Source organism: Coregonus lavaretus (genome assembly GCF_964263955.1).
Source record: "Coregonus lavaretus genome assembly, chromosome: 18".
Classification (NCBI taxonomy): Eukaryota; Metazoa; Chordata; class Actinopteri; order Salmoniformes; family Salmonidae; genus Coregonus; species Coregonus lavaretus.
Genome location: NC_140005.1, coordinates 31,387,773 through 31,413,959, shown reverse-complemented (window position 1 = coordinate 31,413,959; position 26,187 = coordinate 31,387,773). Strand labels below are relative to the sequence as shown.

Genomic DNA, 26,187 nt, shown 5'->3' with positions numbered 1-26,187 from the left:
TGTCATGACAAATTAACAATTTAAACCTCTGCAAACAGAAGTAGGCTAGCTATGAATATTGAATTCATATTCATTCCCCAATATCAGTCATTGACAAACGTAACAATAATGCAGTTTTATTGTTGGACTGCTTGGTAATAAAACGGGTGAAAAAAATATTTTTATTGCCAATGTTTTGCAAACTCTGAACCAACTTGTTTCCAGTATTTTTCATGATATCCTAAATCTGTAATTTCTTCTTAGAATGAAATTATAGGGAGCATGCCTTAGGGGATCCGTATTCAATATCTATAGCCTATTCTTTGTTATTCTCAAATAAAGTGAAAAGCATATATTCAGTTCATGCATTTGTATTTTGATCAGGTTATGCAAATAATTACTAGGTTGTTTAACTCAATTCTGCATGCTGTTTGTGATAATAAAAAAACCTAACACCTAATAAGGTTTAATATTTACAAAAGAAACCGTTGCAAAAAAACTGTAAATTGTTGACATAGGCAGAGAATAGGTTGTGACAGTGGCTTTGGTCATCTGGCAAACAGTACAGATTGTAGTTTACTTCGACAAAATGTCTGTCTGTGCACTGTAAACTCCTCCCTGCACCCCGTGCCTATGAACTGACAGGTTTCTGATGCGCTCGAGGTGGAACACGGGCGCTCTACTTTTTGCAACGCACTGTTTTATCTCTGCGGAAGAATACTTTAAAACACACGGGCCTGTCTCTTTGTTGACGCTGGAGAAATTGCGGTTATTTTTGAGACGGCGCTCCTCATTGGCTACAGTGGACCTGCAATATTCTGTTCACTGTACGAACGCCTAAGATTGGCTACGTTGGATCTGCAATGCGTCAAGCAATGGCGCCTAATGTTACCTGAGTAATTTTGGAAAACGATGTGGCCGGACAGTCTACATTGTAACACAGAGTATTTTTGCAATACTGTAATAATTGCTTACGACAAGACGTTTCTTTCAGTCTTTCTAGTTTCTAAAAATGTTTCCTCACCTGGCAAGGGCTCGATTTGAGTTTTTCGGGAGGAGTGGTTGTGATAGGCGATTGGTCACCGCAAACATACACGGAACATGTAGTCGCGGAATTTAAAATGACAGGGGTATCGATGAAGGAATAGAGAATTACAATATTAGAAAGCCTGTACTGATTTCAAGTCTATTTTGTAAATTAGACCAGTAATGGATACAAAAACAAGATTTATTGTGGCTAAACAAACTGTTTAATAGTAATTATGATTGATTTTAGACAATCTCGCAGCCTGCAACAATCAATGGACTGACAAACCATTAACGATGAGTCCCAACCATATTCACGCTTTAATCAGTCTATGGAAGTGACTGATTGATTCATGCTCAAAGATGAATAGGCTAAACTAAATCATAAAATGTGCATTCAAGATAACATGATGTAGCCTAAAATTACAGCTACTACCTCCAACAAACCACAATCGCTTCCGAGGTGACGTCATATTTAGGCGTCTGTTTACACGCAGAAGAGAACAACATGGCTCTATTTCCAGTTTTTGCAGGATTATCAAATACAAAACCTGAGAATGCACCTAAAGGTAATACCACAAATGTTTATTTATGTTTAGTGGATGTGTGAACCAGCTAGCCCTCTTTCTGTGACGGTCTGGGACTTCGAAAGAGAGATCTTGTGAAAGTAAACTCAAGTGCAACGTTTCTGTCTTCGACAGAACACATTAAAAGAGCTGTCTGTCAGCTAGTGGTAGTCAGTTTGCTAGTTTCTCTAGCTTGTTAGCTAAATATTTTACTACAGCTAGCTAAGTGTCTTTGCCATCGGTAAAACACAGTCTGCTCGTAACATAGCTAACTAACATCCCCCAAAAATGCATTCATAGCTATAATTTAATTACTCAATGATGTAGCCAGGTAAATTATTATGATAAACAATTTGCCTACACGCACTCACTGTAAGTCAGCAGTGCATTGGCCGCTCGGGCCCTCACCATAAACTAATTCTAACCAAAAAGGTGTGTTAGTTATATCATGTCTTCACAAAATTAAACCCTAAACCCATGGACACAGTGCGAGAACTAATTGCGATTGATTAGACATGCCTCTTCTCTCTCTCAGAACTAGAATGGCTGAGCAATCAACGTTTTTGCACCGACAACGCTCTTTCTGTCCTCCAGCTAGCCACTGAGTAAGCCAACGAGACACAACTAGCAGAAACGAGGTGTTGTGTTATTATCATAAAGGTCTTTAATAATTATTCAATTATTTCCCTTTCACTGTGACAGAATAGTATTTCATGCTCCATTGTACAGCAGATAGGATAAGGCATTCCGCCCCTTTTGAGAAGCACTGGTTTTATTGAGTGGCTTTGAATGTTATTGCACAGTCTTGTTGTTATTACACAATGATATATCTCGTACTTTTGTGGGATGATATGATCTGAGCATTGACACCGTTGTTGGTAGTTTCACCCAAAAGTCAACGGCTTGTGGTATTTGTACTTAAATGTTTACTTCTAACATTTCTGAACATACTTTTTACAACAGATAGAGAGGATAAGAATTACGTCCCATCCAAGAAGAAGAAAAAGAAGGAGAATAAAAAGAAGAAGCACAAGAAGAAGAGTGGATAACCCTCCACAGCAAGCAGTGGCTCAGATTCAGATACTATCTACCCCAGTGATCTCCTGAAAAATGTTGAGAGCACTCCTCCCAGGTATGACCTCACTCCCTTTGTTCCCAGTGAGACCCAGTCACTCAGGTGTACATGCTCTGGTAGGGATTTCAGGACTGGGCTCAAATGTTGAAGTATCTCAGAGTAGGAGTACTGATATAGGATCAGTTGGACAGGGGGTGAACTGTTCCTAGACCAGCACTCCTACCCTAGGATGCTTTTTTAATACTTGCCCATGTCTGGTAATACTGTACTAGTTGTTGCTGGGTAGGAGTAAGATTCAGTGTCTGTGGCTCAGTGCGTTATGGGAGGTCTACTCTGTGTGTCTAGGCTGACTGCCAGTTGAAGGTGCTCTTCTTGACAGACTTTGAACTCAACTACGTCACACACACACACATACATACACCTGTCTCTATGCCTCTCTCTCAAGGACTGTCTCCTAAACAGGAGACTTGTATAACTCATCTTTGAAGCCACAGTTAAATTAGCCTAATGTTAGGATTATGTTTTGGATCTGTACTGTACTACTAATGTTTTACAACTCATCTGTACTGTACTATCAATGTTTTCTGATTTACAGTAGACCATTATATTTTAGGTCTGTACTCTGCTCTATCAATGTTTAACGATTATGTCTCTTTAATGAAAATTTCTGTTATGGTTGTTTGAGTTAGCACCACTAGCCCTAATATTGTATTTTTATCAAATCATGAAAATGCTAACTTGCTACATGTCACTCAACCCTTCTTTAGAGGTCTATACTCTGCATTGATCCTGACGGTGTTGTTCTTTCTGTCTGTAGTGAGGAGGCGCAGTGTCAGGTGGAAGGGTCTTTTGTGTGGCTGGACGACCTCCAGACCCTCACGGATTGGCCCTTCTGCGTGGACAGGAGAGCAGACTGCGCCAACTGGGAGTACAGATCGCTCTACAGAGGAGACATCGCTAGGTAGGTAACCTCCCTTCCCCCACCACTGCACCACCTTTCCGCCTCCCCCTTCACTCCCCCCTCCAGCACCCCTTATCTCTGCACCACTACTGCCATCTCAGCTCTGGTGTAGCCGCCCATCAGCCGTCATCCGCCCACTCTTACCCTGTCCATGCTACTGAGCTGAACAGAGCTGAGCCAAGCTAAACTATACTGCACTGGCCTGGCATAGAAAATATCTGAGCCAGCACAGTCTGGTTCAGGTTGGCACAATAGTGTGAAAAGGGTATCTGCTGGCCAGCAGTGTTTAGTTAACCCCCCCCCCCCTCCCCAGCCTGGTTCTGCTCCCAACTCAAGGTCATTCAGAGAGGGAGTCAGTCAGCTCCAGCTGCAGGTGCCAGAGCCTCCATTACAGTACCAGGGGGTGATAATAAAAGCTGCACTGAGAGTTTTGGGTCTGCGGTCCTGCAGTAATCCATATCTCACAGGCGGTTTTACTACTTCAGCCCTCTGCCTGCCTGCAGCCCACAGTCAGGGTGCGGAAATCAAAGCGTTCACCTGCTGTAAATTCCTTCCTTCCTGTCAGAGCACTTCTTAGATATAAGCTCTCTATGCCCTAGTGAGTTTAATAATAGGATGTATGCTTGTGGAGGGGTATATAGAAAGGGCCTATAAACGTCTACACCCCCCTTAACTTTTTTCACATTTTGTTGCGTTACAAAGTGGGATTGAAATAATAGATGTAATTGTAATTTCTTGTCATTGATCTACACCATAATGTCAAAGTGAAAAGAAAATTCTACAAATTAATACAAATGTATTAACTAAAATACAGTTGTTGCATACTGTAAGTATTCACCCCCTTTGTTTAGGCAAGCCTAAATTAGTTCAGAAGTAAAATTTGGCTTAACAAATCACATAATACATCTTATGGACTCTGTGTGAAATAATAGGGGTTGACATGATTTTTGAATGACTACCCATTCTTCTGTCCCCCATACATACAACATCTGTAGGTACCTCAGTCAAATATTGAATTTCAAGCACAGATTCAAACAGACCAGAGAGCTTTTCGAGAGCCTCATAAAGAAGGGCAATGATTGGTAGATGGGTAACAATAACAAATCAGACATTGAATATATCTTTAAGCATGGGGCCATTGGTGATTTTAATAGCTACAGAGTTCATTGGCTTTGATAGGAGAAAACTGAGGATGCATCAACAACATTGTAGTGACTCCACAATAATGACCTAAATGACTGAAAAGTGAAAAGAAGAATATAAATATACAATGCCTTCAGAAAGTATTCATACCCCTTGACTTATTCCACATTTTGTTGTGTTACACCCTAAATTCAAAATAGATTCAATAGATTTGTTTCTCAACCATCTACACTTCACACATTACCCCATAATGACAAAGTGAAAACATGTTTTTGAGACATTTTTGCAAATGTATTGAAAATGAAATACATAAATATCTAATTTACATAAGTAGTCACACACCTTAGTCAATACTTTGTAGAAGCACCTTTGGCAGTGATTGCAGCTGTGAGTCCTTATGGGTACGTTTCTAAGAGCTTTCCACACCTGGATTGTGCAACATTTGCGCATTATTCTTTTCAAAATTCTTCAAGCTCTGCAAAATTGGTTGTTGATCATTGCTAGACAACCATTTTCAGGTCTTGCCATAGATTTTCAAGTAGATTTAAGTCAGAACTGTAACTCGGCCACTCAGGCACATTCACTGTCTTCTTGGTAAGCAACTCCAGTGTAGAATTGGCCTTGTATTTTAGTTTATTGTGAAGTGAGGTGAACTCTTCTCCCAGTGTCTGGTGGAAAGCAGACAACCAGATTTTACTCTAGGATTTTGCCTGTGCTTAGCTCCATTCTGTTTCTTTTTTATCCTGAAAAACTCCCCAGTCCTTAACGAATACAAGCATACCCATAACATGATGCAGCAATAAGTAATGTGTTGTATTGGATTTGCCCCAAACATAACGCTTTGTATTCAGGACAAAAAGTTAATTGCTTTACCACATTGTTTGCAGTATTACTTTAGTGCCTTGTTGCAAACAGGATGCATGTTTCCTTCATTTCACATCCTCAGTTTTCTCCTATCACAGCCATTAAACTCTGTAATTGTTTTAAAGTCACCATTGGTATCATGGTGAAATCCCTGAGCGGTTTCCTTCCTCTCTGGCAACTGCGTTAGGAGGATGCCTGTACAGTGAGGGAAAAAAGTATTTGATCCCCTGCTGATTTTGTACGTTTGCCCACTGACAAAGAAATGAACAGTCTAAAATTTTAATGGTAGGTTTATTTGAACAGTGAGAGACAGAATAACAACAAAAAAATCCAGAAAAACACATGTCAACAATGTTATAAATTGATATGCATTTTTATGAGGGAAATAAGTATTTGACCCCCTCTCAATCAGAAAGATTTCTGGCTCCCAGGTGTCTTTTATACAGGTAACGAGCTGAGATTAGGAGCACACTCTTAAAGGGAGTGCTCCTAATCTCAGCGTGTTACCTGTATAAAAGACACCTGTCCACAGAAGCAATCAATCAATCAGATTCCAAACTCTCCACCATGGCCAAGACCAAAGAGCTCTCCAAGGATGTCAGGGACAGTATTGTAGATCTACACAAGGCTGGAATGGGCTACAAGACCATCGTCAAGCAGTTTGGTGAGAAGGTGACAACAGTTGGTGCGATTATTCGCAAATGGAAGTAACACAAAATAACTGTCAATTTCCCTTGGCCTGGGGCTCCAAGCAAGATCTCACCTCGTGGAGTTGCAATGATCATGAGAACGGTGAGGAATCAGCCCAGAACTAGACGGGAGGATCTTGTCAATGATCTCAAGGCAGCTGGGACCATAGTCACCAAGAAAACAATTGGTAATACACTATGCCGTGAAGGACTGAAATCCTGCAGCGCCCGCAAGGTCCCCCTGCTCAAGAAAGCACATATACAGGCCCGTCTGAAGTTTGCCAATGAACATCTAAATGATTCAGAGGAGAACTGGGTGAAAGTGTTGTGGTCAGATGAGACCAAAATGGAGCTCTTTGGCATCAACTCAACTCGCCGTGTTTGGAGGAGGAGGAATGCTGCCTATGACCCCAAGAACACCATCCCCACCGTCAAACATGGAGGTGGAAACATTATGCTTTGAGGGTGTTTTTCTGCTAAGGGGACAGGACAATTTCACTGCATCAAAGGGACGATAGACGGGCCATGTACCATCAAATCTTGGGTGAGAACCTCCTTCCCTCAGCCAGGGCATTGAAAATGGGTTGTGGATGGGTATTCCAGCATGACAATGACCCAAAACACACGGCCAAGGCAACAAAGGAGTGGCTCAAGAAGAAGCACATTAAGGTCCTGGAGTGGCTTAGCCAGTCTCCAGACCTTAATCCCATAGAAAATATGTGGAGGGAGCTGAGGTTCGAGTTGCCAAATGTCAGCCTCGAAACCTTAATGACTTGGAGAAGATCTGCAAAGAGGAGTGGGACAAAATCCCTCCTGAGATGTGTGCAAACCTGGTGGCCAACTACAAGAAACGTCTGACCTCTGTGATTGCCAACAAGGGTTTTGCCAGCAAGTACTAAGTAATGTTTTGCAGAGGGGTCAAATACTTATTTCCCTCATTAAAATGCAAATCAATTTATAACATTTTTGACATGCGTTTTTCTGGATTTTGTTGTTGTTATTCTGTCTCTCACTGTTCAAATAAACCTACCATTAAAAGTATCTGATCATGTCTTTGTCAGTGGGCAAACGTACAAAATCAGCAGGGGATCAAATACTTTTTTCCCTCACTGTATGTGTGGGGTACAGAGATGAGGTTGTCATTCAAAAATCATGCTAAACACTATTATTGCACACAGAGTGATTCCATGCAACTTATTTTGTGACTTGTTAAGCAAATGTTTACTCCTGAACTTATTTAAGCTTGCCATAACAAAGTGGTTGAATACTTATTCACTCAAGACATTTCAGCTTTACATTTTTGATAAATTTGTAAAAATGTCAAAAAACATAATTCCACTTTGACAGTATGGGGTGGGTATTGTGTGGAGGCCAGTGACAATTATGTTTTTTGAATCCATTGTAAGTTCAGGCTGTAACACAATAAAATTTGGAAAAAGTCAAGGGGTTTGGATACTTTCTGAAGGCACTGTACATAATAAAACATATTCTAAAACATGCATATGTATGCAACAAGGCACTAAAGTAATGCTTCAAAAAAACACGGCAAAGGAATACACTTTTTGGCCTAAATGCAAAGCCTTATGTTTGGGGCAAATCCAACACAACACATCACTGAGTAACTGCGTGCTTATTTTCAAGCTTGGTGGTGGCTGCATCATGGTTAGGGTTGCAAAATTCCAGGAACTTTCAATAAATTCCCTGATTTTCCAGAAAAGTTCCAGGAATTTTGCAACCCTAATACCCTCCATGGTATGGAAATGCTTGACATCGGCAAAGACTAGGGAGTTTTTCAGGATGAAAATGGATGGAGCTAAGCACAGGCAAAATCCTAGAGGAAAACCTGCTTCAGTCTGCTTTACACCAGACACTGGTAGAGGAATTCACCTTTCAGCAGGACAATAACCTACAACACAAAGCCAAATCTACACTGGAGTTGCTTACCAAGGAAACAGTGAATGTTCCTGAGTGGCCAAGTTACAGTTTTGACTTAAATCTGCTTGAAAATCTATGGCAAGACTTGAAAATTGCTGTCTAGCCATGAACCCCAACACCTTGACAGAGCTTGAAGAATTTTGAAAAGCATAATGGGCAAATATTGTACAATACAGGTGTGCAAAGCTCTTATAAGATTAACCCAAGAAGACTCACAGCTGTAATCGCTGCCAAAGGTGTTTCTAACATGTATCGACTCAGGTGGTTAAATACTTATCTAATCAAGGTACAGTATATCAGGGTTTTATTTTTCATTCATCTTTAATCCACTTTGACATTTAGAGTATTTCGTGTAGGTCGTTGACAAATTACAATTAAATCCATTTTAATCCCACTTTGTAACACAATAAAATGTGAAGTAATCCAAGGGGGTGTAGACTTTCTATAGGCACTGTATTATTGCCACACCCCTTTACTTTTTCCACATTACAGCCTTATTCTAAAATGGATGAAAGAAAAACATTTCCTCATCAATCTACACACAATACCCCATATTGACAAAGCGAAAAGAGGTTAAGTTTTTGCACATTTAAAAAGAACTGAAATACCATATTTACATAAATATTCAGACCCTTTGCTATGAGACTCGAAATTGAGCGCAGGTGCATCCTGTTTCCATTGATCATCCTTGAGATGTTTCTACAACTTGATTGGAGTCCACATGTGGTCAATTCAATTGATTTGAAAAGTCACACACCTGTCTATATAAGGTCCCACAGTTGACAGTGCATGTCAGAGGAAAAACCAAGCCATGAGGTCAAAGTAATTGTCCGTAGAGCTCAGAGACAGGATTGTGTCGAGGTACAGGTCTGGGGAAGGGTACCAAAAAAAGTATGCTGCATTGAAGGTCCCCAAGAACACAGTGGACTCCATCATTCTTCAATGGAAGAAGTTTGGAACCACCAAGACTCTTCCTAGAGCTGGCCGCCCGGCCAAACTGAGCAATTGGGGGAGAAAGGCCTTGGTCAGGGAGGTGACCAAGAACCCGATGGTCACTCTGACAGAGCTCCAGAGTTCCTCTGTGGAGATGACAGAACCTTCCAGAAGGACAACCATCTCTGCAGCACTCCACCAATCAGGCCTTTATGGTAGAGTGGCCAGACGGAAGCCACTCCTCAGTAAAAGGCACATGACAGCCCACTTGGAGTTTACCAAAAGGCACCTAAAGGACTCTCAGACCGTGAGAAACAAGATTCTCTGGGTTAATGAAACCAAGATTGAACTCTTTGGCCTGAATGCCAAGCGTCACGTCTGGAGGAAACCTGTTACCATCCCTACGGTGAAGCATGGTGGTGGCAGCATCATGCTGTGGGGATGTTTTTCAGCTGCAGGGACTGGGACACTAGTCAGAGCATTCTCCAGAGCGCTCAGGACCTCCGACTGTGGCGAAGGTTAATCTTCCAACAGGACAACGACCCTAAGCACACAGCCAAGACAACGCAGGAGTGGCTTCGGACAAGTGTCTGAATGTCCTAGAGTGGCCCAGCCAGAACACACTGAACTTTTTTATAAACTGCTCAAGGGCAACAAATGGAGCTCCTGTCACATGTCCAGTTGATGTCGTTTTTAATGTGTTGTCGAAGTGGCATCTGTAACTTAAGAGACCTGCAATCAATACCTGCTAATACACTCACTCACTCACTCACTCACTCACAGCAAGCTAAGAGAAATGTGATCAATATAGCCAATGATTGGAGGGGTGTTTGGTGTATTGCTACAGGGGGACTTAGGTATTCCCTTTTGGACATGGTCAGGTGATGCAGACACTTTATTTCTCTCTTTCTCCCTATTTGTCCTCCCTTACTGAGCTGCACCCCTTTCACAACTCTCTCAACACAACCATTTCTCAAGACATTCCATTACTGTTTTTCTTGACAGGGATTTTACATGTGACTGTAATTATTGTAATGTCTTTCAAGGTACAAGAGGAAAGGCCGTTCGTCTCTGGGTTTGGACCCGCGATCTCAGGCTGTGAGCTGGTCTGAGTCCGTCCCATAGAAGAAGAGAGTAGAGGAGACAGGAGACAGTGACCCTACCGCTACTTCTCCCTCACCGTCCACCAGCTGCTGTGGTCTGTGGGAAAACCCACGCTGCCTGGACCAGGCCTCCTGGGTCAACCCCCTGGGGGTGGATGACTCCTCCACCTCCCTGTGGCTTCAGGGGAAGGGGAAGGCGGAGCAGGGCAAGGCAGTGGAACAACCCTCTACTCCCAGAGTCAATGCTGCCGCCCTGCTGGCTGAACGGTTGGAGGACTTCAACAGGAGGCTGAGGGAAACCCCCACAGACACACAGACCTGGCTGCAGTTTGTCCACTTCCAGGTACGGTATTCAATGTTAAAACCCCACAATTATACACCACACCAATCAGTGTCATCACATCACATGAGATTTCACAAGAGTTTGCTGGCCATTTCACCAGGTCAGGAAAAACTCCAGTCCTTGGCCTGTATCTTGATACAGAAAACATCACATGATTAATTATGTACTAGCTACTATCATTACTGTTAAATTATAATAACTTCCCGATCTGTATTACAGGACGAGGTGGCGAGTACCACCGGGGTGTTTGGTGACATCTCTGAGAACGAGACAGAGCGCCGGAAGAGGTCAGTGAGGGCCACGCTGGAGAAGAAGGTAGCCATTTTGGATCGAGCGGTGGACAGTATCCCCAGGTCTGTGGAGCTGAAGCTGGAGCGACTGCGTCTGTGCAGGGAGCTGTGGGAGCCGGCAGCCCTGTTGAAGGAGTGGAAGAAACTGGTGTTCCTGCACCCCAACAGTGCCCCTCTGTGGAGGAAGTACCTGCTGTTTGTGCAGAGCCACTTCAGCACCTTCTCTGTGTCAAAGGTCAATGCGGTGTACGGGAAGTGTCTGAGCACCCTGGCGGCAGTGCAGGATGGGAGCATGTTGTCTCACCGGGCGCTGCCGAGCACTGATGAACACATGCTGGGTAATGGTCCAAGCCACATACAATATACGCTACATATTATTATGTTTTCAATTCAATTTTGCATGAATAACTTATAACATATTAAAGGTAGACTCAGCGATATGACGTCGATGCAGAAAGTAAATGGCATAATGGGTTGGAGTTGGAGGGCAACGCTCAACTTTGCTGTTTTGGTGCTCTGGCTACAACACTGTGAACAGCGTGAAGCGAACCCGTGCACATACGCAGATACTGTGTGTGACTGTGTGAGAGCGAAGTCTTGCATCTTGCTCATCTCAATATCTGCGGTGCTGCTCGTGGCAACGTCATTTTTCACTCACTGCCTGCTCTGTCGTCATGATACTGTACATTCAAGCCTGTTCTATTTGGTCAAGTATTTTTTCTTCTTTTTTAAAATCCTTCATTCGCACAGGGCTGTACTGTAGAGGGGCTGACACTTTAGATGTAAATATTCGTAGAGGCGAGCAGAGAGCGAGCATTATGGTTCAGGTTTCTCCTTGTCAGTATGTTATGTGCTGCTGTATTGAACTGTTTGTGGTTTGGACTGTGACTGTCACCGTGAGAGTGGAAGAGAAGAGTTGATGAGTTGTCATTCTGTGGGAAGAGAAAGGTGCCATTGTCTCTAATATCATGTTATAGGGATGATTTAGATGGTCTAGACATGGAGGGAGGGATTGAGAGCTATTTCGTTATTCTACTGTGGGCAGCTAATAGATTAATAGTGTGTGTTTGTGTTTATGTATCTTTCAACTCCTTTCAGAAGCCTTTGGTATGGATTTGATGAGCTTGTAATCTCTCGTGATAGACTAAATTGAGTTAGCTGGCTAGCTAGCTCCATTATTGTGGTTATATGTGTATCATGATGTCATCACCAGATGTCCATGGGTGTGGCAGATCGTTCAGTAGGCAAACATTGTGGAATGGTGCAGATGGATATGTCATAAATAGAACTGACATGATTCCTTCTACATGACTGACAAATATATCTGTTTTACACAGGACATTTCTATCTGCAACATCCTGTAACATGTTTCCCCCTCCTGAAAAGACCCCTAAACAGGTTTGTGCTGTGTCATGTTTCTGACCATTGACAGGACAGAGGATAAGGACCAGAGGAAAGGGAGGGAGAAGGAGAGATGAGATAGGGAGTGGGAGAAGGAGAGGCAGAAAGAGGGAGGATAATGGATATCCAGTGTCCATGCTGCTGAGCCATGATATGAGTACTGCAGCGATGGCCTAGCCTCCTGGCCCTCTGGCAGCTGCCCCTCAATTTGTCTAATGAAACTATTATCTAGTTTGGCTGGCCAGTGGGCAGTCTGGGTAGGGCTGCTACTGGGCTAAACCAGGAACTATCCTGTCAGGGCTTTAGCCTGCTGAACAATGATAAGGATGGGATGCACTCCAGGAACAATTCAAGTAAACATTTTTATTTTCTTTATGAAAAATGATAAGATTTAAACAAACAGAAACAGAAGCCAGTGCTCGATATTCTTTAGCCTACTGAAACAGTTTGTCTGTCTACCACAGCTAACTGTTATTACAACAATGACTGGGTATGTAAGGGTGGAATAACATTATTTGGATTTGATGTTATCCAGTGATGCCTCGCTTATTCAAATCACCTGGAATTTTGTTTAACATACTGGGACTATTTGGGTTCATAGATCACCTGCTGCAACTCATAGAAAGTAGGCTAGCTGTTTCAGGTTCAACAAATGGATGTAATCACTTGTGGAATCTTTGGTATTCTCAACTCGACTTCATAGGTACAGAAAGCTATTTTATTTGAGTGATTCTCTTGTTATAATATGATGGTCACAGACTCCCTCTTGTGGTTGGATAGTACATATTCTAGCGTTTCTGCAGCTGCACTGTGGACAGATCAAACAGTGTGGGAGATCTAAGCATGGAATAAGCAGCATGTGCTAAAACTGGACGATAGCCTCTGCTTACATACGAATGCTGGGCATATATCTACACCAGGCTCCTTGCATTCCTCTGAGGGAGACTGTCAGTCTCTTTGACTGTTTGTTTCCTTTTAGAATATGCTGATGGTTTCTGTACTGGCAGTACAAGGCAGGTAGCCTGGTACCAGATCTGTTTGTGCATTGTCATGCCAATGATCATAGAAGTTGGGCAAGACAGTACAAACAGATTTGGGACCAGGCTACAAGGCAGGGTAATGAAAACCCCAACTTGTAGGGAACATCTGCAGGAGACGGCAGCATTAATTATAACTTGATAATGATTTAATGAATAATGAAGATGCCTGTGAGGAACAATAAAAAGATTTTGAGAAGCTGCCATTTCATGTGACCTCAGGGATGTGTACCTTTAATTCGCCTGCTGAATTTTTCATTCAGGGAAGATTAGCTATCTGTTATTACTTTTCAAACTTTCTTTCCGCCATCCCTCACTCTCACTTTCTTTTCCTCATCCTACTTAGTTTTTTCTTCACTCATAGTCTGAGGATATATTAATCCTTAAAAGCTCATACTAAACTAATGCACCTGTGCTGGTTCTAATAGGTGGAATTGAAGTGGGTGCTTTGTGTGACGGCCTGGCAAGAGTCAAAAGGCCTCCTGTGGGGCAGGGATTTTTTAAAAAGTAAGACAAGATGGACAACACAGAGGGAAGACACTTGGCAACAGCACAGATGCATCAGCAGACAGACAGTGGAAACAAAGCACTTCACGACAAGAGAGACATCACCAGGGAGACCTATGACAACAAAAAGCTACATGGCACAAACAACGTTAAGGGCAGACAACAGCACGATGGAAAAAGACTGTCACACCACAATACAAGCTACATAGCCCTACTGAACAGACAAATAGACAGACAGCACCAACAAATAATGGCAGCGCAAGCGGACAGACAGAAAACAGACACCACAATCAACAGCGTAGGTTATTGGCTCGCATAACAGCTACATGTGTCCGTGAGAATGTCCATGATTGAGTCCTTGAAAGCTGAGACGGGGACAAAACTTTCCAGCTTTAGCATTTTTTGCAGATAATTCCAGTCGCTAACTGCAGCGAACTGAAAAGAGGAACGACCCAGGGATGTGTTTGCTTTGGGGACTTTTAACAGAATGTGGCAGATTGGGTACTGTATGTAGAGGATGATGGTTGCAATAGGTATCTCAGGTAGGGGGGAGTGAGGCCTAAGAGGGTTTTGTAAATGAGTATCAACCAGTGGATTTTGTGTCTGGTATAAAGAGATGGCCAGTTTACAGAGGAGTGCAGTGATGTGTCCTATAAGGACGTTATTTTCAGATCGGCAGGTAAGGGTGCACTTGAGCGGCTAGATGTTCTGTACCATTCTGCCATCCGATTTGCAATGGCAGAATGGTTCAGAACATCTAGCCGCTCAAGTGCACTCTTACCCGCCGATCTGAAAATAACGTCTCCATAATCTAACATGGGTAGGGTGGTCATCTGAATCAGGGTTAGTTTGGCAGATGGGCGAAGGAGGAGCGATTACAATACAGAAAACCAAGCCTAGATTAGATGGCCTGATTTAATGATGTGGTATTGTATGTCCTCTCTCTCTCTCTCTATCTATTTCTTTATCTCTGCAGCCATCTTCCTCCAGCAGTGTCATTTCCTCAGGCAGGCAGGCCACTCAGAAAAGGCTGTGTGCCTGTTCCAGGGCCTGCTGGACTTCACCTTCTTCAAGCCAGACACTGTCAAGGACCTACCCACCAGACAACAGGTAGAGACACACACACACACACACACACACAGTCATTCCCCCATGTACCTCTGAAAATAACACACATGTTCAAACACATGCACACATACAGCTGGTTGGTCTCCAGAATAGATTGATGATGAATTGGGGGTCTGTGTTACTGTATTGGCTGTTTATCCAGAGCCAGTGCACCAGTGGGATGTGTTTACCTTAGACTAGGGCTGTGTGTTTTCCGTCTCGGGCATTAAAGCAGTGCTGGGGACCCATCCAGAGAGTGCCCTTCAGCCTATGGTCTGGGCCTTGTCACTTTACTTTATGCTCTACATGGAAACTTTGCTAAGGGGGCATTTAAAATGCATGGCCAGCTTTTAATAGAGGCTTTTTTCCAGCAGTGGTGCATTCTAATTCCTATCTAACTGAGCCCTGGCTTTCTCAGCCAAATCCATTTCTGCTGAGTGAAAGGTAGAAGAAGGAATATTACCCTTTTTAAGTACAGGGAGAGAGAGGTCTCTCTTTCCTCTGTGTGTTTATACTGACAAATAGCTGGCCAAATAGAGAGGTACAATAGAAATCATTTTGAGAGGTTTCATATTCATGGAATATTGAAGCATGGAATACGAATGAGTGTTTAATAACTTAGCTAGTATAAATGCAGAATTATGAACCATGTTGCTTGTATCACCCTTGCGATCCTCAGAAGGATGTGTCTGGGCACTGAGCTTCTGCTCACTGTGGCTTCTGTCTCGCTCTGTGTGTGTGTGTGTGTGGGGGAGAGCGAGAGAATGAATAATGGCCTGTTTGCAGTGGCTCACAGATCACTCTCCCCCCAGGACATGTTGCTGTGTGTGTCTGCATGGTAAACATAGCATTAACTGTTTTAATTGATCAGAGATCCTTTAACACTACGTCTCTGTTCCAAGGTCCATACTACCAATTAGAATGAAGCAACATGTAGCCTATTAGGCATGCATTGAAAGTGGTATGCTAGTGTGGATATTGGAACATAGTCTAGGTCAATTGAGCTTTGTATTGTTAAAATGTAACACCATATAGGATCTAGTGATATTTCTCTACCAGATTTGGAATTACTGATACCCAAAGCCCCATGTTCAGAGCCTGTCTGTTTTTTGTCTCGGAGACAGTGAGATTTAATAAGAATATTAATGGGTTGGATCCCAACGCTGCCACCAAACGTAAGATGGCTACAGTGCATTCAGAAAGTATTCAGACCCCTTGACTTTTTCAACATTTTGTTAGGTTACAGCTTATTCTAAAATTGATTAAATCATTTTTTCCCTCATCAATCTATACACAATACACTAGAACAATCTATACACAATACACTAGAATGACAAATCGAAAAAAGGTTTTTAGAAATTGTTGCAAATGTTAAAGAAAATATTTTAAAAAATACCTTATTTACGTAAGTATTCAGACCCTTTGCTATGAGACTCGAAATTGAGCTCAGGTGCATCCTGTTTCCATTGATCATCCTTGAGATGTTTCTACAACTTGATTGGAGTCCACCTGTGGTCAATTCAATTGATTGGACATGATTTGGAAAGGCACATACCTGTCTATACAAGGTCCCACAGTTGACAGTGCAGGTCAGAGCAAAAACCAAGCCATGAGGTCGACAAAATTGTTTGTAGAGCTCCGAGACAGGATTGTGTCGAGGCACAGATCTGGGGAAGGGTACCAAAACATTTCTGAAGCATTGATGGTCCCCAAGAACACAGTGGCCTCCATCATTCTTAAATGGAAGAAGTTTGGAACCACCAAGACTCTTCCTAGAGCTGGCCGCCCGGCCAAACTGAGCAATCAGGGGAGAAGGGCCTTGGTCAGGGAGGTGACCAAGAACCTGATGGTCACTCTGACATAGCTCCAGAGTGGAGATGGCAGAACCTTCCAGAAGGACAACCATCTCTGCAGCATTCCACCAATCAGGCCTTTATGGTGCCCTGACGGAGACACTCCACAGTAAAAGGCACATGCCAGCCCGCTTGGAGTTTGCCAAAAGGCACCTAAAGGACTCTCAGACCATGAGAAACAAGATTCTCTGGTCTGATGAAACCAAGATTGAACACTTTGGCCTGAATGCCAAGCGTCACGTCTGGAGGAAACCTGGCACAATCCCTACGGTGAAACATGGTGGTGGTGGTGGCAGCATCATGCTGTGGGGATGTTTTTCAGTGGCAGAGACTGGGAGACTAGTCAGGATCGAGGGAAAGATGAACGAAGCAAAGTACAGAGAGATCCTTGATGAAAACCTGCTCCAGAGTGCTCAGGATCTCAGACTGGGGCGAAGGTTCACCTTCCAACAGGACAACGACCCTAAGCACACAGCCAAGACAATGCAAGAATGGCTTCGGGTCTCTGAATGTCCTTGAGGGGCCCAGCCAGAGACCGGACTTGAACCCGATCAAACATCTTTGGAGAGACCTGAAAATAGCTGTGCAGCGAAGCTCCCCATCCAACCTGACAGAGCTTGATCTACTGAGAAGAATGGGAGAAACTCCCCAAATACAGGTCTGCCAAGCTTGTAGCGTCATACTCAAGAAGACTCGAGGCTAATTGCTGCCAAAGGTGCTTCAACAAAGTACTCAGTAAAGGGTCTGAATAGTTATGTAAATGTGATATATTTTTTATTTTTTTTGATACATTTGCAAATATTTCTAAAAACCTGTTTTTGCTTCGTCAATATGGGGTATTGTGTTGTAGATTGGCATCAGCATGCTTCAGTTCGGCCAGTGGTTAGCCAAAGTCATCTAGGCGACCCGAACGAATGTGCTCGAATTGTATCTGCATGGCTGGGGAATTAGTCTACTAGTTTATCAAGCCTGGTATTTTTTAATACAACTTTTCACATAACACACATTACCTGCCGTTGTTGATGAAGCCGTCTGTGTCATCAGGGCAGTAAAGACCTTCGCTTGAAAAATGAGAGAAAAGCGACAATAGTACTGTTTGTCCATTTTGAGACGCCGTAGCCAGTATACACTTCCTCAAAACTGTCAGAATTAATCTAAGATAACTCAAGAAATGTGTCATTAATTTTGATGTTTTTGCCAAGGAGATCTTAGTCGCGCAATTTTATATCTAACTAAGATGTTTGATGCAGTATTTCTCAATGAAAGAATGTGCATGAAAACGAGTAATCTCTCGTTGAATGACAACAAAGAATCCCTACAGTTGACCAATCACTGACGAAGGGGCGTAGACTTCGGCTGGCCTGGAGAAAACAATGTGTTTGCCCGAACAGCCGAAAAACCCCTTAAGTCCAAAACTAACAAAAACGTCACAAAATGTCGTTATAAAATTTGCACAAACTCTTCCAAACTGTTTCGGCTGGGAAGCATGCGGACGCCTTTACTGCCCTGATGACACAGACGGCTTCATCAACAACGGCAGGTAATGTGTGTTATGTGAAAAGTTGTATTAAAAAATACCAGGCTTGATAAACTAGTAGACTAATTCCCCAGCCATGCAGATACAATTAGTAGTCATTTTGTTTGTGAATTTACCACTTGGCTGTCGATTTATATTACCCTGTCACAGGCCCTCCCAGTCAACACCACCTCATACGATTGCCTGTTGCAGTTGTTCGAGAGATGTCCAGTTTGCAGCTGAACATGCAGCATAGAGAAGTCCAGAAAGGGGGCCTTCATCAGCCACATGTTGGCAAGTATCCGGGCCAGCAACCTTCACCTGTCAGCATTAAAAGCTTTCACAGGCTCATCATTTGTACAAATACAGAAGGTAACCCACTTCATTACTTTGATACATTTGATAACCCAATTGTGAAACATAATTTATGTAAACGGACATTATTTGTTGCTTATTTTCTACTTCTTAGACGCATATAATGTCCAGGGCATAACCAAGCCTGGTAGAACCAGCCTGATCGCTGTGTTCACCATTCTATTTCACTTCACATTTTATGATATCTAAGGTGAACACAGAGATCAGGTTGGTTCCACCAGGCTAATCATAACCACCATTGATAATGTAGTCAGTGCTCTCTTGCAAGATGATGTCCAGACTGACAGACAGGCTTAATACTGATTTCTCTGAATGGAGAGAGACCTGGCACTTTGCATAAACATTTTACTAGACAACTTTTACTTGTATTTATTTTGTATTATTGAATTTAATGGTATTAGTCAATATGGGGAGGGGAAACCCTGTGTATTCTGCACCAGGATCAGGGAACTCCTGTTGTATACAGGACACCACACAGGAAGGTATGACCACTCTGACATTTGCCAAGGTACCCCCATTACCACCAGACAAAATGCAGATAGGCACAATATCTGTATCGGCTGGGAACGACAGTGAAAGATGCACATTGTTATATAAGCAGAACACTGCTTCTATGGTATTATGTAAAGGGTTGTTTATTCTAAATGGATCTGTTACTACATTTGAAAGTTATCAAAACACTTTGTTTAGAATATCTACATAAATTCAGCAATTGCATTCTTCTCATATTACTCTGTAGGCTACTGACTTATTCAAAGCTTTCTCTGGCATCTCACCATACACCTGCATGTAGTTATTGAACTCAGCCTGCAGGAGGTTTGTTTGTTGTGATTGAGTGGGGGGAAACAGCTGCGGGCAAGGTTCTGACAAGGTTCTGGGTTCTGTTGGTGGTGGCAAGGACACACCCAAGAAACACCCACATCAAACCACACCCCCCAAGCCAACTCACGTTTGGCTTCTGTCATTGCTGCCAGCATTTCTTGAGGAGCGAGCGAAAAAACTAGGCCAAATCAGCAGATGCAGTTCCCCTTTAATGAGGAAGAGAGAGACTCCCTGTGGCTTTACTCTGTAGTCATCTGATTATTAGAAAATGATCTGAGCAATTTCTCCAGAAATGTGTGCAGTATTAAACAGTACCACCTTTAATTCCACACTAATGAGTTTCTGCTGTTCTCCATGGAGGTCTGGTTTGCTAATCACTGCAGCACTCTGTTGATGGCAGCCAGAGACATGCACTAGCAGCATTGTGTTGATGGCAGAGAGAGACATGCTGTCCTGTCTCTGCCATGGTCCTGTTACTGTCCTGTCCTGCAGGCTGTCCTGCAGTGCAGCCTAATGTTGTTCTTCCTGTCAGGAGAACTGCTGTCCTCAGCGCAGACAAAGACAACTGCCCATCAACCCATGAAATGATTACATTGTTGAAATAACTGACATTCCCACTCCTCCACCCACTCTGTGATTGTGCTTAGTGTTAATTACTGTGTTATTGAGGAATTGATTTATATAAATATCTGTTTTGTATTGTATTAAACTATACCATTGACCTTTACGGTCCCCCAGGTGGAGTTCTTTGAGCCCTTCTGGTACGGTGGGGAGCCCCGTGTCGGGGAGAGGGGGGCCAGGGGGTGGAGAGCCTGGCTCCAACCCAGTGAACAAGGTCAATCACATTATAGCTAGCCTATTCTAAAATCTGTGGTAACACATTACATGAAGTTGCTCTTATTCCCGTGTTGTAACACTAATTACACTAGTAACATCATAGTATAAGGACTTTTTGGCAATGTAAGTCATACTGTTGTAATGTTAAAGGGATACTACGGGATTTCGGCAATGAGGCCCTTTATCTACTTCCCCAGAGTCAGATGAACTCATGGATACCATTTTTATGTCTGCATGGGGTTTGAAGGAAGTTGCTAACTAGCGCTAGTGCAATCGCTAACTAGCGTTAGCGCAATGCCTGGAAGTCTATGGGTATCTCCTAACGCTAGTTAGCATTGGCTCACGAAACGACTTCAAACTTCCTTCATACTGGACACAGAGACATACAAATGGTATCCACAAGTGTCCCTTTAACCTTTGGAACCTCTTTGTGACAGCTGATGAAGATGGTGAAGATCAGGAGGAATCAGAGGTGAAGAATAAGACCTGGCCCAAGTGGAGGATCTGGTTGGACGTGGAGACGTCACGTGAGATCATCCATTGGCTGCCGTGGAGGCCAGACAAAACCAAAGGCCAATCGGTGGAGGACTGTGAGGACCCAGACCAACAGGTATTGGCTGTAATCACTGGTGATAGTGGTGCCGAAACTGGGATATATCTACCATTAAAAACGGGTCCTAGCGTTGCTGTTTACAGTGCATTCGGAAAGTATTCAGACCCCTTGACTTTTTCCACATTTTGTTACGTTACAGCCTTATTCTGAAATGGATGAAATCGTTTCCCCCCCTCATCAATCTACACACAATACCCCATAATGACAAAGCAAAAACATGTAGAAATTTTGCAAATGTATTAAACACAAAAACAGAAATATAACATTTACATAAGTATTAAGACCATTTACTCAGTACTTTGTTGAAGCACCTTTGGCAGTGATTACAGCCTCGAGTCTTCTTGGGTGTGACGCTATAAGCTTGGCACACCTGCATTTGGGTAGTTTCTCCCATTCTTCTGTGCAGATCCACTCAAGCTCTGTCAGGTTGGATGGGGAGCGTCGCTGCACAGCTTTTTTCAGGTCTCTCCAGAGATGTTCGATCGGGTTCAAGTCCGGGCTCTGGCTGGGCCACTCAAGGACATTGAGGCTTGGCCCGAAGCCACTCCTGCGTTGTCTTGGCTGTGTGCTTAGGGTCGTTGTCCTGTTGGAAGGTGAACCTTTGCCCCAGTCTGAGGTCCTGAGCGCTCTGGAGCAGGTTTTCATCAAGGATCTTTCTGTACTTTGCTCCGTTCATCTTTCCCTCGATCCTGACTAGTCTCCCAGTCCCTGCTGCTGAAAAACATCCCCACAGCATGATTCTGCCACCACCATGCTTCACCGTAGGGATGGTGCCAGGTTTCCTCCAGACGTGACGCTTGGCATTCAGGCCAAAGAGTTCAATCTTGGTTTCATTTGACCAGAGAATCTTGTTTGAGTCCTTTAGGTGCCTTTTGGCAAACTCCAAGCGGGCTGTCATGTGCCTTTTACTGAGGAGAGGAACTCTGGAGATCTATCAGAGTGACTATCAGGTTCTTGGTTACCTCCCTGACCAAGACCCTTCTCATCCGATTGCTCAGTTTGGCCGGGCGGCCAGCTCTAGGAAGAGTCTTGGTGGTTTCAAACTTCTTTCATTTAAGAATGATGGAGGTCACTGTGTTCTTGGGGACCTTCAATGCTGCGAAATGTTTTGGGACACTTCCCCAGATCTGTGCCACGACACAATCCTGTCTCGGAGCTCTACGGACAATTCCTTCGACCTCATAGCTTGGTTTTTGCTCTGACATGCACTGTCAACTGTGGGACCTTATATAGACAGGTGTGTGCCTTTCCAAATCATGTCCAATCAATTGAATTGACCACAGGTGGACTCCAATCAAGTTGTAGAAACATCTCAAGGATGATCAATGGAAACAGGATGTACCTGAGCTCAATTTTGAGTCTCATAGCAAAGGGTCTGAATACTTATGTAAATAGGGTATTATTATTATTTGTATTTTTGTATTTTTTTCAAAAAAATCTAAAAACCTGTTTTTGCTTCGTCATTGGGGGGTGTTGTGTGTGGAACGGATTATATTATTATCTATTATTTCTTCATACCTGTTATCAAGAATCCACGGCTGAAACTAGCCAGCTAACTAGCTATTTGCTATTAGCTATTGCTATTAGCCACCGTTAGCGGTCTTCACCACTGTCCGTGGCCTGCACTACCTACCAGCCAGCTCTAGCCTGGACAATTATCGGCCAGTCTGCACAGCGTGCTATCGACCCAGAGCATTTAGGATTTTCTGCCGGAATCACTGAATCACTGGACCTTAACACCGGATCATCACAACTAGCTAGCTGCAACCGAATGGATGTTGTTGTTGGCTAATCACCACTAATCACCACTTGTCCCAAAGCTAGCACCAGTTAGCCTTGAGCTAGCCTCGAGCCAGGCCCATCTCCAGGCTATCCACCTCTCTGTCAACCGGACGGGACCTCCTAGTGTCGACACGGAGCCCCGCCGATCCATCACGACTGGTCTGCCGACGTAATTGTCTGATGTGGTTTCAACAGGCTTCCCGTTGCGACGACCACAAAGATCCATCTGCTAGCACCGGCCCGCTAGCACGCGCAATCAATAGCCGTGCCTCCTGCTCGCCTGTGCTGTAGCAGCCTACGAACTGCTCCCGGACTTACCTATTGCTGTTCACTGGACCTTATGATCACTCAGCTACACATCTGATGCCCGCTGGACTGTTCCTTTACACGGTACCCCATCCTGTTTAGCCTCAGCCCAAACTTTCGTCGCCATTACCAGTTGTTGTCTTAGCCCTCTCGAATAACACCTGTGATTGCGTTATGCCTCTCTCCCATATCAATATGCCTAGCCTATTGCTGTTTGGGTTAGTTGTTATTGTACTATTTCATTGTAAAGCCCCCAGTCCCGCTCAACCTGCCTCAGATAGCTTCTTTGTCCCACCCCCCATACACGCGGAGACCGGCTCAATCGGTACCTCCAGTGATGCTATCTCTTTCATCGTTACCCAATGATTAGGTGTACCTCCACTGTACTCATATCCTTCCTTATCTTTGTCTGTACATAATGCCCTGAATCTATTCTACAACGCCCGGAAATCTGCCCCGTTTATTCTCTGTGCCCAACGCACTAGAAGACCAGTTCTTAAAGCCTTTAGCCGTATACTTATTATATTCCTCCTCTGTTCCGCTGGTGATGTAGAGGTTAACCCAGGCCCTGTAACCCCCAGTATCACTCCTACTCCCCAGGCGCTATCATTTGTTGATTTCTGTAACCGTAAAAGCCTTGTTTCTTGCATGTTAACATCAGAAGCCTCCTCCCCAAGTTTGAGTTATTCACTGCGTTAGCACACTCTGCCAACCCTGATGTCCTAGCAGTGTCTGAATCCAGGCTTAGGAAGGCCACCAAAAATTCAGAAATGTCCATCCCGAACTACAACATTTTCCGTCTAGCTAGAACTGCCAAAGGGGGCAGAGTTACAATCTACTGTAGAGATTTGCAGGCTATCATACTATCCAGGTCTGTGCCCAAACAGTTTGAGCTTCTACTTCTAAAAATCCACCTTTCCAGAAATAAGTCTCTCACTGTTGCCGCTTGCTACAGACCTCCCTCAGCCCCCAGTTGTGCCCTGGACACCATATGTGAATTGCTTGCCCCCCCATCTATCCTCAGAGTTCGTACTGCTTGGTGACCTAAACTGGGATATGCTTAACACCCCGGCCGACCTACAATCTAAACTAGATGCCCTCAATCTCACACAAATTATCAAGGAACCTACCAGGTACAACCCTAAATCTGTAAACATGGGCACCCTCATAGATATCATCCTGACTAATTTACCCTCTAAATACACCTCCGCACCAATTGTAAATGTACTTATCTTCAGTCCTTTTTAATGCCGAACTATGTGTCCACTGAGATTCTCCCACTAATGCTCATGTCTCTCTGTGTCCCTTCTCCTTCGCTCTGTATGTAACATGAAGGTGCTGAGGTACGTGCGTGGCAGAAACAAGAAGCGTGTGAAAGCCCAGGGGAAGAGGAGCAAGTGCTTGGCCAAGCGCCGGCTGAAGCCTGTGGGGGAATCTGGACGAGGCTCACAAGGTATTCGACACAGCCCTGGGACAGTATTCCCAGCTGGAGGTGGAGGAGGCCTGGCGATGGGGTACGGACGGAGCAGTGGCAGGGAATACTGTCACGACCGCTATTTCTTCACCAGCGGTCTATATCCTCACCAAGCTAGCAGAGGTAGTTCGTATGCCCCCTTCACTGGACAGTTGGCTCCAGTGGCTGTTCTGAAGGCCAGGAAGGCATATGAGCAGGCTGTGGTGAGCTCCCTGCCTGGACTGGAAAAGGGGGCCTCAGGGCAGGGACACTCCAAGAAGCCCAGGCAGGTCAAAGGGCTAGTGGAGTGTTATGCCCTGTTCCAGTACCTGACTGTGGGGGTTGATGCTGCAGATGCAGTCTACAGCCTGGCCAGGGAGAGGCTGGAGCAACACCCCAGTATGTCAGCCCAGGGGTCAGCTAGCAGCGAGGCTAATAGTGACACACAGACACAGAGCTCTGCTGCCTCAGAGTGTGAGGCCCTGGCTGTCCAGCAGGCGGCACTGCTGCACTACCACACCAGCACCAGTGTGTACCCACTCAGCCATCTCAGACTGGCGCTGACTGCGGTGCTAGTCTGCTTTGCCTCTAGCGCCCCCCTGTGGCAGCTCTATGTGCAGGTGGAGAACCGCTACCACAGCGCTGGCAGGGCTCGCCGCTTCTTCCACAGCGTGACCAAGGCTAGTGCCAGTGTCGTGCCACGCCTGTTTGCCATCAGTGCAGAGGAAGCAGCTGGTGGACTCTGTACAGACGTGAGAACACTGAGGATGGAAGACTTTAATCAGTATCAGTTAATCTAATAATGTCAATAACAGAACACACACACACAAAGAGATAGTACTAGTCTGTAGTAGCTCACATTTAGATTGAAGTTCATTTGGTTAACTAACTGGATGTTTTTTCATGAGTTATTGCTTTCTTCTAGGCAGGTCTGGTTGCTATTGCGACACCTTTTCCACCCTTCCAGAAAACGGCCTAAGCAACCGTATCCGCTCGCTATTTGAGATGCCATAGCAACAGAGCACGGGGTCCACTGTCCGTTGCTGTGGAGGATGTACTTCCTGGTAAGACACCTCTTTAAAACATACGCCTAAATCATTATCTAGTTATCAGAACCTATATAGCCGAATGATGAAGGAGCATTGGAAGTATGGCTGAAGCTGACGTCTGGTGTTTTGTTGTGTACTATAGGTGACAGAAGGGAAAGTGGAGAAGGGAAGAGGGATCTTCTACAAGGCTCTCCAGGACGTCCCATGGGCCAAGGTGAGCACAGTGACAGATGAAATGATGAAACAGTGATAATTAGTAGCTCTTTGGTGTGTTTTGGTCAGAATATATGACATTGTTTCTGACGTGTGTGTGTGAGTCCATCCACAGGGTTTATACATGTACGCGGTGCAGCTCTTTCCTGAGCACGTGCAGGAGTTCCTGGACCTGATGACAGAGAAGGAGCTCAGACAGAGTTCCCATGGAGGAGGTAGACATACTGCTCTAAAACTTTTCCCACAGTGCAACAGGGTCCTGGCTTCCTCACACACTACTGTGGACACCCATAAGTCGTGCACTGACCAATAGAACAACCAAGTCTCCTCAGGAAAAATAGCATTTTACTTTTCAAACAGATGTGTGAATAAATTATGTGTTACACATACACTGTATTATGTGTTAATT

The 26,187-nt window shown here is 44.1% G+C and overlaps 1 pseudogene across 1 annotated transcript; it reads left to right on the top strand.

Moving 5' to 3' along the window:
- Nucleotides 1-828: 828 nt before the first annotated feature.
- On the top strand, nucleotides 829-26,096 carry LOC311145631 (nuclear exosome regulator NRDE2-like; annotated as a pseudogene). Its single transcript, XR_014615599.1, has 15 exons — nucleotides 829-1,574; nucleotides 2,535-2,703; nucleotides 3,464-3,607; nucleotides 10,218-10,617; nucleotides 10,837-11,245; nucleotides 14,829-14,962; nucleotides 17,663-17,694; nucleotides 18,580-18,700; nucleotides 20,264-20,360; nucleotides 20,800-20,972; nucleotides 24,399-24,516; nucleotides 24,548-25,268; nucleotides 25,446-25,580; nucleotides 25,708-25,779; nucleotides 25,894-26,096. The product of XR_014615599.1 is annotated as a nuclear exosome regulator NRDE2-like (transcript).
- Nucleotides 26,097-26,187: the final 91 nt, after the last annotated feature.